Here is a 13,954-nt window from a genome sequence, read left to right as displayed (position 1 = left end):
CTCCCAAGTACAGTGGTTGTGTGTACATGTAATTGTTCGGTAAAAGAACTATTATCTGCTGTGAACATACCGTGTCCACTATTTCCCCTCGAAGTGTCAGTAAGTGACGAAAGATAATTTAAAAAAAATTAAGACCCGAAAACCAAAAAGATTTAAACAAGTAGCAACGAGCAGTTCGCTTTCACATCTCATCCAAGTCAGTCGATAAAACAATACCGCTTACGTTCGGAACGGAAGAAACCAAGTACAGTATTGTGTAGTGAAGAATAGAACGACCTCGAAATGAGTGAACCAAACGAACAAAAGCTAGCGCCGACACGAAAGAATACAATTATTGTTGACTTCAGGCAGTGCAGAATTCGACCTTCGATACGAGAACTTGAAGGTTTGCTTAAGGAGCAAATGAATCTTGACATTAAACGTGTATATGTTACATCCAGTTTCATAAAGAGTTTAATGCAATTCAATTTGTAAAAGACAATAACAATGTGCACTATGTGGAGCACGAAAACATTAGGTAAAACATTACAGTGTATATGGAAGATAGTGCTATAGAAGTGCGTGTGCATGATCTTCCCTCAAGCGTCATCGATCCTTATATTCGCAAAACTATGTCTCAATACGGAGAGATTCTCTCTATCGAAAAAGAAAAGTGTAAAAACTTTTTTCGCGGTATTTTGAATGGCGTACGTTTGTTACGCATGCGCTTGAAGAGGCCTATACCTTCTTATGTGACTTTCAGTCAGGATACAAGAATCCCGTGCAAATCACTTGTTATCTATGACAATCAGATGGCCACATGCCAATATTAGAAAATAGCTATGCACTACGGTAAGTCATGTGATAAACTGGACAAGGAGACAACTACACCAAAGGACAACGGTGACTCCTTCACGCCAACTCCAAGTAACCCCAGCACACCTGTGACACAATGAAGCATCCCCTTCAACGAATTCTTCAGTATCTCGTACAGAACAAAGTCCACCAGCTGCAGTTAACAACTTACCCTCCAACCAACAACACTTGTACAACAAGGCGCATCTACAGCAATTAGCAACGAACTCAAGACTGCGAACAATAAGGAAAACGAAAAGAAGACGGAAATCAACAACAATACCACCGATGCGGCAATGGATGACGAGACGAGCCACGAACAAAATCCTCCTCCTCAATCCTCGCAAGAGGGGAATAGAAGCGCCACTACCCCTAGAAAAAGGGTGACAACGAGAACCAATACAAAGAAATTTTTATTTTGAAAATCGATATATATATATATATATATATATATATATATATATATATATATATATATATATATATATATATATATATATATATATATATATATATATATATAACACATGGATCAATAAGTCCCGAGACTAAAGCGGAGATGACGCTCGTAGTAAACCAGTAACCACGTCTTTCTAGAGTACTAACCTTTGCTTGAAACGGGTCAAAATTTAAAGTCGATCCGACCAGAAACAGCTGAGTTATCGAAGTTGGAGTAAAGTCGTTTTGTAGTTTGTTTAAAAAATGGAAAAAACCGAGTTTCGTGTTTTGATAAAACAGTGTTTTTTATGGGTAAAAACACCGTGCAAGCGAAACAATGGATTGAAAAATATTATCCGGACTCTTGTCCATCAAAAGCAACGATTTGTCGGTGGTTCGCCGAGTTTAAACGTGATCGTACCGACACAAATAACGCGGAACGCTCGGGTAGACCTGTGGAAGCCGTTACACCGGAAAATGTGAGTGAAGTGACAAAAATTATAATGAAAGATCGTAAAGTGAAGCTCCGTGAGATTGACACAGATATCATATGGAAGTGTATTTACTATCCATCATGAAAAATTGAGCATGGAAAAGATTTTTTCCAAGTGGGTGCCGCGATTGCTTTCGATGGAACAAAAACAGCAACGAGTCGATGATTCAGAAAGCAGTTCGTCGCAATTTACTCGCAACAAAAAAGATTTCTTGCGTCGTTACGTGACCACGGACGTAACATGGATACATAACTACACTCTAGAGTCGAAGCGGCAGTCATCTGAGTGGCGCACAGCTGGCGAAAGCCTTCCGAAGCGTCCAAAACGCAGCAATCAGCTGGCAAAGTCAAGGCGTCAGTTTTTTGGGATACGCATGGCGTCATTTTCATGGACTACCTCGAAAAAGGTAAATCGATCAACAGTGATTATTATATTGACTTACTGGTGCGTTTGAAAGAGGAAATCGCAAAAAACGACCGCACATGCAGAGAAAAAAAAATCCTTTTTCATCAAGACAATGCACCCTGCCACAAGTCGATGAAAACAATGGCGAAAGTGAACGAATTGGGCTTTGATCTGCTTCACCACCCCCCATACTCGCCAGATTTAGCCCCCAGTGACTACTGGCACTTTGCTTATCTTAAAAAAATCCTCCAGGGAAAAATATTTGGCTCAAATGAGGAGGTCATCGCTGAAACTGAAGCTTATTTTGAAGCGAAAGATAAATTTTTTTATAAACATGGTATTGAAAAAATGGAAAAACGTTGGAACCATTGTATCACCCTAAAAGGTGATTATGTTGAAGAATGAAAAAAAATTTTGCGAAAAAATGTTGTTTCCATTGTTAGTCTCGAGACTTAGTGATCCATATATATATATATATATATATATCAGTTACGATTACCGAACAAAATGAGTGAATGACAAAGCGAACGAAAACGATCGGTGTACACTGGGGTCTCTTTTTACGCGGTTTTACCTTTATTATAAATATAAAAAATAGGTACAGAATTCGCTCAAAGTTTAGAAAAATCTTCCGAGGGGCGGAAGGGCCGAGTGTCATACACCAATCGATTCAACTCGACGAACTGAGCAAATGTCCGTGTGTGTGATTGTATGTGTGTTGTAAACAAAGAGGTCGAGATCTCAGAAATGACGGGACCAATTTTGATCAAACCGGTCGCAAATGGAAGGTCTCCCCGTTACCCTGAACGCTATTGAATGGTTTTGAGATCGAATGTTTACTTTTTGAGTTATATGTCCATTTTCAACGGAGATATCGATATTATTGTGTAAGCGACTTTTCGCCTTATTCCAGTAGTAAGAGTTTTGAGCGCTGAATGACAAAGTAATTGTTGGGAGCAACGTGGAACACGATTTTTTATACAATTGTTTCTAAGTACCAAAAAGACTGTGTACAGCCTACATTTTCATGAAATTATGCCTCGGACCGATTTCAGCACCGTTCGTTTTTGGCAACATAGTTGTTCGAATATGACACATGTAAACTAGATGATGGCTGCATTTTCAAGTTGAAAGTAATTGCATAATTATATTGATATAAACTACTTATAATAAATGCTAGAAGAACATAACACCCATATACTATTCGAATCAGTTCGTCGAGAACATCAAATACGTATTTGTTAAATAATGTCACTCAATTTTCTCGGAGATGACTCAACCGTGTTCTACAAACTCAGATTCACATGAAAAGTCGTATGCTACCAAACAAAGTTCCTGAATTACTTCTGGTTCCGGAACTACAGGATGATATGTGAAACGAAATTAAAATAGTGCTACTTATTTTTCTAAAACGATCTAAGATTCAAATGAAATAAAAGAGCAATAAAAGATTGATTCCGGTTTAGGTGATACAGAGTGATTAGTATAAAATGTTCATTTCACATTTATTAATCAGGTTTATCGGGTTTAAAGATTTGGATAGTCGATAACCCAATAAACTTATCTCAATTTTAGCGGTATTCTACTTTCGATTCGGAAGGTACCCAAAAATTTAATTTGCACTACGATTTCTCAAAGATGTCTACACTGATTTTCAAATAGTTTGAATCAAATGTAAACTATACAACTCCTGACTTCGACTACACCGATTTTGGAATTCCGGTTCCAGTATCAAATCGTTTCTCAAAGCTCAATCGTTTTCTCAATAAAGTCCAAGTTGAATTTCTAAACCCAAAATTCAAATTAAAGGATTTATGGTCCCATACAAAATTAATGAATTTTATCAAATTCTGGATAAATGGGTGATGAGTTTTTAAGATTCATACCGATATAGAAGATGACAATTCAAAATGCTTCAAAATTGGACTCAAAACTATTGTAATTTATTCGTCATATTAATTTATGGCCATACGAATCGATTTTGGTTATGCTGCCTCCTGAATACCGGTTCTGGTAGTACCGTAAATAACCGTAAACTCTAAAGTAGAAGTTATTTCGACATCTCATGGAATGTTCAATCGATTGTTACGCGTTTAGATTCAAACTCGATCCGATTACCAGTTTCGACATTACAGGGTAATGAGTGAATAGAACTTTAAATTGACACTTGAAACGACGGTCATTAAAATAATGTCATGAGAACTAAACCACCGAAGTATATTCATGCAAAAAAAACACATGCAGATGATAAAACAAGTATCATCTCACTGCTAGGTGGAATAAGCACGTTTTTTTAATGCCGTTTCTTTTTATGCGGGTTTTTTACGCGGAATTCCGAAGTAACGCGGTTTTGTCGTGAATACGACTTACTTCACTATGGGGCGCCTTTTCAAAATTTACCCTCTGAGAGAGTGATAAGTTTTTGATCGTGAATATCTCATGTTATATCTAATGAATCAACATAATTCTTTCTACACGCCATCGGAAATATGATCACAATTTTATAATAAAATTTTCAGTTCTGTGACATATTCTCAAATAGTTCAAAATTAAACTTCTCTGAAATGTTTGGTATAAACGAGTATCAAAGAAGATAATTCATAAGGCGCGTTTGCCTTTCTCGAATTTTGAAAGCTCATAGCTCAGTGATCCGTAGAAGGATTTATATAATCTAACTACCAATAGAATCGAAAATTTTTAACTTGAACGTGTATTGCAACAACATTGAAGTTTTTCAATAGTACACTGTTGAAAAACCTGTTTGATTTAACCCATGAAAGCACCAGCCAATCAGAACGCGAGATGGCTGAATCTATACAAGAGCATTCATATAAAAGTAGAGTGGTTCATTTTTCCTACCATCTGTTCCCGAAGCAAGACACACGAGAGCAACATCGAGGACCTGTCGTCTCACTGTTTCCCGATCTGAATGCACGAGACACAATGACGCACAATGACACCGAAAATCGGTAGAAAGGCAGCTAAAAAGTCCAGCAAGACCCATTGCTGAAACAAGACACACAAATAAGGCACATATCTCCAAATATCAAGGGGAACGTGCCATTTGAGCCAATTTGTTCTGATTCTGAACACATTCAATTACGAAAGGCAATGCGAAAGCGAAAGTGATGATGTTGAACACATCTTTATACTAGTATGGGGTCGTGTGAAAATATGCCATGCGATACAGGGTTGCCATATAAACAGATTAATCTGTATTATTATTATTATTATTATTATTATTATTATTATTATTATTATTATTATTATTATTATTATTATTATTATTATTATTATTATTATTATTATTATTATTATTATTATTATTATTATTATTATTATTATTATTATTATTATTATTATTATTATTATTATTATTATTATTATTATTATTATTATTATTATTATTATTATTAGTATTATTATTATTATTATTATTATTATTATTAATGACTTGCATACCGAATATCGTCGATACATTTCAGACCAGGTCATTGCAATTGTTTCGTACTGAAATTTCGAGTAGAATCAGATATCTTCAAACTTCATAGCTTCAATAAAAATAAACTACAAATTTGTCGTACCTAGCCTCCTATATTGGCAAACTAAAAAGGAATTGTTTCAAGTTTGGAATATATAGCTGTAGAATAGTAACTGTTTAATGTAACTAATCTGTACTTTAATGTAGGTGCATCGCTTCAAACTCTATTAGTGAAAAAGGGGAAAGCTTGCACAATTCATATGTTATAATCAATCAACTAACTGATATTCGGAAAAGTGGTGGGAGCGTGCCAGTTTTTTCGTATTCACGACATCCAGTTATGTCTGACATTACCCACCCGCCTTTTTTACGCGGTTTTGTTCGGCATAAAAAAATTCGGTTTTTTGGAAGCCTCAAAATTTTTCTATGTCTCAAAGTCGATTTTCACAAACACCAGATCTGGACGTTTTATGCATTTCTAAGATATTTGGCATCAAAAAATTGTTTTAATGTGGAACACATTTTTGTTTTCTATATAGAGAAACTCTAGAAACTCAAGAAAATACACGTAGAAATGTGGTCAGGTTTTGAACAATGACAGCTCAGTCAATTTTGTATCAATTATTAATATTATGTCACCATTTGATTCGAAATATTTCTTTTATATACTACTCACCTTAGGATAAAAAGGTCAAAGTGGAAATATCACTAAGTGAAAATCACAAATGGAAAGAACACTTTGAGAAAAGGCACTGTGATAACTTTGTTGATCTAAACAGTTTAGTAGTCTTGTAAGAACTGATTCGATCTTGGTCGAGCAACTTTATTTTGTGAACGTTTCTTGATCGTTCCGTGTTGCCAGAACTTTTGATGTTTAATTCTATTTTTTCGTTAAGTTATATAACAGTATATAACAGCTCTTATCCTTTTAGAAAATTCTTTAACAATTCAATACAATTTTGTATAAAATTTAAACATTTTTTTTTACAATTATGTTATTTAATTATTCGAATTCAAAATTATGAAAGTTTCAACAAATCAAAAATATAAATAATCACTTTCAGCCTTTGCCGTTTTCTTCACTGCTTTCAGGAAATCCACAAAAATCTTCTTCTCCTTCCATGCTTCTCGATAGCTTCTCCGAGGGAGCCGTAACGAGAAGATTCGGTCTCGATAGATTCGATTGGTCCTTAGACACTCGTATCTGGTCTCGATGGGCCTCTGCCCAGACGTTTCCAATGGTAATCTGAAATATGTTTTTGGAAACTCGTTTTAAAAAAATAGCTTTTAACCATCTTACTTTATTATTTGGGTTATGGTTTTTATACCAAATTTCATCCCCTTCAATCAGTTCATTTAATGGATCATTCTGTTCCTTGCGAAACGTAATCCTATCATTTTCTATATTTTCATCATTTTTTGTTTGCGGAAGAAGCAAATGTCTTTTATAACCCAATTTATGGTTCAATAAATTTATTAAAGTCTTTGGTTTATGAGAATATTTTCTCTGATGGAAAATATCCATCGCTTGTCAAACAGTTATTTCTATAATTAAACAAAAATAAATTTATCTGATCCTCCAAATTTAACTCAGACACTTCCGGTTCTAATAGAAATTTCTTTAATACTTCTTTGGTTGTTCTTACCAATCGCTCCGCTTGACCATTACTTGATGGATTGTAAGGCGGGCTTTTGAGGACTTTAATGCCTTGTCTCTCCAGAAAAGTTGTAAAAGAATGAAGTTGTAATATTATTTCGCTTTTATTTGTACTGCCGACACTTTCCTTATAATAAAAGAAAAAAAAAGAAATATTAGAATGAGGTTGAAAAACGTGTTCAATTGTTCCAATAAAACAAAGGATCTATTATTGTATTAAAACTTTTATTGTTCAACAAACAAAAGAAAAAAAAACGACGCCACGCTTGCTATCAAAAGGTTAAATTCCACCATAGAACAACGCGCGCTAAACTTTTCTTTAAAATAAAACACTGCCACTATGATACACTTTTACCCTATATCCACTTACCACTCATTATGTAAATGAAAACAAAATGTATTAGTAGCGTCGGTATCGACCGCCGCTATTTGCAGATAACTTGCCTGCGGAAACAAAAAGCTATACAAAAGCACTAAAGCACACCGCAAAAAATGCCACTTAATAGAATTTTCCTCGTCGCCACTTTTTATATACTACTCACCTTAGGATAAAAAGGTCAAAGTGGAAATATCACTAAGTGGAAATCACAAATCTCGGTTAATTTTTCAAAAGGGCGTATAAGCAAGTGACGATTTCTCTTTAATCACTCTCTCTTTCGATTATTGTGATGTAATTAAAAAAGATTTTCTTTGATATCACTATTCTGTTTGAAAGTCGAAAGTTTCGGGTATAAACTTGGAAACCGCTTGGTAATTAATAGAAGAGAGAGTAAACAAAGAGAAACTGTCACTTGCTTATACGCCCTTTTGAAAAATTAACCGAGAAATGGAAAGAACACTTTGAGAAAGGGCACTTTGTTGATCTAAACAGTTTAGTAGTCTTGTAAGAACTGACTCGATCTTGGTCGAGCAACTTTATTTTGTGAACGATTCTTGATCGTTCCGTGTTGCCAGAACTGATGTTTAATTCTATTTTTTCGTTAAGTTATATAACAGTATATAACAATTTCTACGTATTGATTTAAATGTACATAGCAGTGTCCTATTTGGTCTGCAAAAATCTCCGGCATACCGGATTTCCCTGCCATAGTCGACGGTTTTGAAGGAGTAAGCGATATATCAATTGGAAAACATCGCTCTGATTGATCGATCGATCGATCTAAAAGCGAAGCTGTTGGAAGCACGCGAATTTATAAATAGAAGCAAAATTATAGCTAACGTTTCAGTCTTACGCGTAGTATGCTAGAGGTAGATTGTTGCTAGACAGCAAGACAAAAAGTGCCATAAAACGATTTGAAGCTTTAACTGGTATACTTTGATCTTGTGTCATGCAAGATCGGATGAAATTCCATGTTATGTCGTTTCGCCTGAGAAAATGACAACTACCCCATGGTGAATTTTGAGTGCATAAGATTAATTTCTAATTTATATAAGACGAACTCGATTGATGATGAGATAAAGTTTATCGCTTCAACTAAAATTGCAGAAGGATAGTAATGGTAGAGAAACGCTATAAAAATAACTGCTTGCATACAAAACTTGAACACAAGCTTGGCGAAGAGAAGCTTAAATATCGATATCCGTATCGCAAGCATGTACAAACATAATTGCATACATTTGGGCTATTGATGTAATTTCGTCGGCTACAAAACAAATACAAATCATGACTATTAGAGTCTATATTCTGGGTTCGCGTGTTCGGCGTTGGTTCCTAATACAGATCAATCTAAGCAGACTCTTATGCATTTGCGGATTCAAAAGTGTGACGATTAATTGAAAATATCGATCATTAGAAATTTTGGTTGCCTTGTTCCACATCAACGGCTCGAACAACCCCATGGGGCTGATCCTTGTAGTTTTTCTTTAGTTTGGAGGTTTTTTACGCGGATTCCCGAAGTTACGCGGTTTTTAAGCGAATTTCCGAAGTGTGATATCCCATGAGAACCAAATTAATTATCCATACTAAGTAAAGACCAACTGTAAACACATGAACTTATCATAATAGGCCAGCAGTGATCGAACCAAGTGAACGATCGCTGCGTTTTGCCGACGCTGCACATGACTGGCAAGCGAAGCGAGCCATAAGTGCGCGACACTAAATTTTGTCACACGCAACACATTTATTTGATATAAAAGCATGTTGGAAATCAATATATCAGCAGATACCTAATTAGTCTATACTCATTGCTGCTCCTAGCTAGACCGGAAAACACCGTAATCTAGCTAGGACACCAGCCTTTGATGACTTCCCGACTTATTACACCGCAATCCGTGGCAAATATCGTGTCAAGAGTGTAGAAGCATTTCAATAATGGGATAGTCAAGCGCAAAAAGTGCGCAGAATACCGGTGACCCTCAGGTGAACATTCTAAACAGACTAGATGTGCACGAGGAGTTGCACGAAAACCAAGATTTCAAGCTTATACTGATACTTGGTGTAGTGAGTTTACAGCTGTTTATTACAATGTACCAACTAATTAAGCGCTAAAAACGCCAACAAACATTAAAAATTTCCAAATCGGTGGCTAACATACAGAATGTGTAATCAAGAATATGAACCTTGTAATATAGTTCAACTAGAATAGTGATAAATGACACCCAAAACTGTTTTAAGAAGATGCAACAAGAATTAAAAACAATTAACAGTGCAATCAAATCACAGCAATAAACAAAACCGTAAAAAACATAATACAGATAATAGCGGAAAATGAAGCAGTAGAAATTCAATTTCTGGATGCAAGTGCCATGGTGACATTGTATAAAATATGTACAATATAAACGGTAACGAAGATAACAAATGTGAAGTACAAGGATCTGGTCAAATGGAGACAGCAATTATTGCCGCATGGAAGACCCGGAAGATTGGTTTTAGCAACGAGCATGACGTCCAGGCAGAAAGACAAAAGATTGGAGGTAAACTACTTTGTTATTTCTATTAAAGGAGCTGCGAATTGATGAACAGCATTGCGTTGAGTTTTATGGTTTATATTACTTTGTGAATTTTAGCAACTAGATGCTCAAGAAATAACTGTAAATTCCATTTTTTAATGCACAATTATTACATGGCATGCACACTATACGAGAAATAGAGGCTTATATAATACTTGGAACACAAAATATACAAAAAACAGGACTACAAGCTTGCAAGGCATTTTAGAGAAAAAGGAACCATTGAACAAAGCTATTCAATCCATGAAATTTACTATGTTACAAAAAAAACAGCCAACGCATTAGTTTACGAGATTGGGCTAATGAAGTAGAAAATTATGAAGCTCTACAAGTTAGAATCAAACTTGCACTGAAAATTTTAGACGAGACAGAATTGTTAGCTGAGACAAAAATGAGTAAACCCAACCTAATAAACTACAAACGACGATAGCAACTATTAAAGCCCTTACGCCTTCAATAAATGATGACAGTCCCAACGCAGCGATTAATGTTATCATTTCAAAATTATCAAGCAAGGCACGAGTAGCTGTCGGTGAGAATCCCGAAAGTCCAGAAATAATAATACGAAGATTAATCGAAAAATGTAAAAATCAACAACAGCCAGAAGTTATTCAAGCAAAATTCAAAGCTGTAAACGTCCGATTTTAGCTGTCCGTACGATGGGTGGTTCTCCTAGCAGCTGTTGCAATTCGTGATTCATACGCCGTCTCCACGTTCCGTCTACCATCTGCACTCCACCATAGATGGTCCTCAGTTCCTTTCTTTCGAAAACACTGAGAGCGCGTTGGTCCTCTGCCAACATAGTGCAGGTCTCGTGGGCATAGAGAACAAGCGGTCTAATGAGCGTTTTGTAGATGGTCAATTTCGTGCGGTTGCGTACTTTTCTCGATCGAAGGGTTTTTCTGAGTGAAAAGTACGCATGATTCCCTGCCAAAATACCAGTAGTATTTTGGCAGGGAATATCTGCTGGTGTCACTATCGGTGGTCACCAAATACACGAACTCGTCAACCACCTCGATATCGTCACCGTCTATCAATATTCGTGGTGGGAGGTGTTGTGTTTCTTGTCTAGAGCCTCTTCCTCTCATGTATTTTGTTTTTGACGCATTCATGAGCAGTCCGATACGGTTAGTTTCAGCTTTCAGTTCGATGTAGGTTTCCGTCATCTTCTCAAGGTTACGTGTCACAATATCAATATCGTCAGCGAAGCCAAAAAGTTGTACGGACTTTCGGAAGATCGTGCCACTCGTGTCGATCCTCGCTGTTCAAATCACACCTTCCAGGGCAATACTGAACAAGATACAAGAAAGTCCATCACCTTGACGTAGCCCTCTCCGAGATTCGAAGGGACTCGAGAGCGTCTCAGATACTCGGACGTAGCACATCACTCTATCCATCGTTGCTTTGACCAATCGCGTCAGTTTATACGGGAAACCGTATTCGTGCATTATCTGCCATAGCTGTTCTCGATCGATTGTGTCGTGTGCCTCTTTAAAGTCAATGAATAGGTGATGCGTGAGTACGTTGTATTCACGACACTTCTGGAGTATATGTCTAATCGCGAATATGTGATCCGTAGTGGCGCGGGCTCCAGTAAATCCCGCTTGGTACGGCCCTACGAATTCCTTAGCTATTGGGGATAGACGACAGCAAAGGATTTGGGAGAGTACCTTGTAGGCGGCGTTCAGCAATGTGATTGCGCGGTAATTGCAACAGTCTAGCTTATCGCCCTTTTTGTAGACGGGACATACTACTCCATCCATCCATTCCTGCGGTAGAATCTCCTCCTCCCAAATCCTAGAAATCATCCGGTGCAGCGCTCTAGCCAGTGCCTCTCCTCCATGTTTGAGCAGCTCGCCTGGCAACTGGTCATTGCCCGCGGCTTAGTTGTTCCTCAGCTTGCCGATCTCCTCACTTATCTCCGACAGATCAGGGGCTGGGAATCTGTCGTCGGCTGAGCGTGCACCCAGATTGATTCCTGTACCGTTCTCTATATCTTGTGCTTCGCCATTCAAATGCTCGTCATAGTACTGCTTCCACCTGTCGATCACCTCAAATCACCTCGTCGTATCCTTCACGATGCGCTTGTTGTTGTTTCCTCCGAAACCGGTGGCAGTCCGTATGCGACACGTCTATATTCATAATGGCCTGAAAATTAAACGGCTTCCTTGAAAATCAAAGTCGTTGCCGACACAATTATTGAACAATACTCAATGCAACTTACTTAACTTACTTGAAAAACCAACATCAATGAACAATTACGAGCTTAATTCCAACACATTTTGCATTCCTTTACAGTTTCATTGTACCACGTACATGAGATTTGGCGTTCCAATGAAATGAGGATTTGATCATTTGTATAGTCATCCCAAACGAATTACATAGTTGAAAAAAAAAAACTTTACGGTCATGTAGTTATCACATGGATTCTGTTCATATGAACAATATGAATAGTGTTTTCAAACTTCACAATCTTCTAGCCAACTATATATGTACGCATGGTAACATTTTTACATTGTAAAGAAGAACATACTGACATGGTAGCAATAACTACTTCGCTTTTCAAATTTATCATGAGCGATTTCACCTTCCTTGTGATGGTTATTTTATCTATTTGTTCTTAGTTTTGAGATGACAACCATTGTTAGAATGACCATACCAGAAAAGTCATAAATACAAACAGTCTTCTCAAGTTATAGTCTTTGTTATCTAGTACTTTATACAATACAGATAGTGAATAATCTCATATCATGGTCGTTGTTACTATTTAAGCATATAGTTGAAATAACCATGACAAACAGGTTACGGCTACTATAGTATTATTCTCAGTGTACTATTACAATTCTATCACGATCAGTTAGTTTATTAAAGAGCTCATTCAAACAGGCTGCATGTTGCTCATATAAAGAAGGTTCGGAGTTCGCTGGTAAATAAACTGCACAAATAACAAACGAAATGCCTCCGCACGTAATACAAACCACTATCTGCTCAAGACAATTCGCTCCTTGGACAGTCATGATACTGCCGTGATTGCCTTTTTTAAAAATCAAATCAATCTGATTGCCTTTTTTAAAAATAAATGCAATCAGAACACCGCCACCTCGAAGATATCGGCTTGTAAGATTGTTGCGATCACATCGGTAAATGCTATACTGGTCAGTGAGTTATGCATCAAGTATATTATCGTTTATCCAGGTTTCTGTTAGAACAATGACATCGTGCGCAGACCACGTACGTTTTGATAATATATTGATACAGATCCATTCGAGGGGTTACTTGAGTTGTTTAAAACAGTGCTAACATGTATCAATGGAGAATATGAAGTTGAGTTAGCGCATCTAAGCGGAGTGGATCGCGAGTCTGCCGTTGAATCACTATTACTTAGCGGGTTGAAAGTGAAAAGTTGATCGTGCTTTAAACTCGAATTCCCGAAAAGTAATTCCCTTCTGCCTGGTTGATGTTAGTAACGAAAGAGATTTAAACTGCATACCAACTCCGACTTTGAATGACACAATTGAAAGTTCATCAAGATTTTTACCTTTGGGAACTAACTTGTGCACTTCGATAGTCTCATTAGTGTCCAGGTTTCATAGTACTAATTTCCGTATATCCTCCTTAGTGGCTTTAGGATCGAAACCGGAAAAGTGCAGCCAAAACAAGTCATCATTAGGCTTGCGTGCTGCCAAAGGTATCATC

General features: G+C 36.9%; 1 protein-coding gene across 4 annotated transcripts in view; it reads left to right on the top strand.

Moving 5' to 3' along the window:
- Window positions 1-13,954, top strand: part of LOC131438980 (protein unc-79 homolog) — a 676,107-nt gene that overhangs the window by 598,803 nt on the left and 63,350 nt on the right. The gene's annotated exons all lie outside the window — the stretch shown is intronic.

Source organism: Malaya genurostris, chromosome 3 (genome assembly GCF_030247185.1).
Source record: "Malaya genurostris strain Urasoe2022 chromosome 3, Malgen_1.1, whole genome shotgun sequence".
NCBI lineage: Eukaryota > Metazoa > Arthropoda > Insecta > Diptera > Culicidae > Malaya > Malaya genurostris.
The sequence above is the reverse complement of the archived record's forward strand: the minus strand, read 5'-3'. Positions and strand labels throughout refer to the sequence as shown.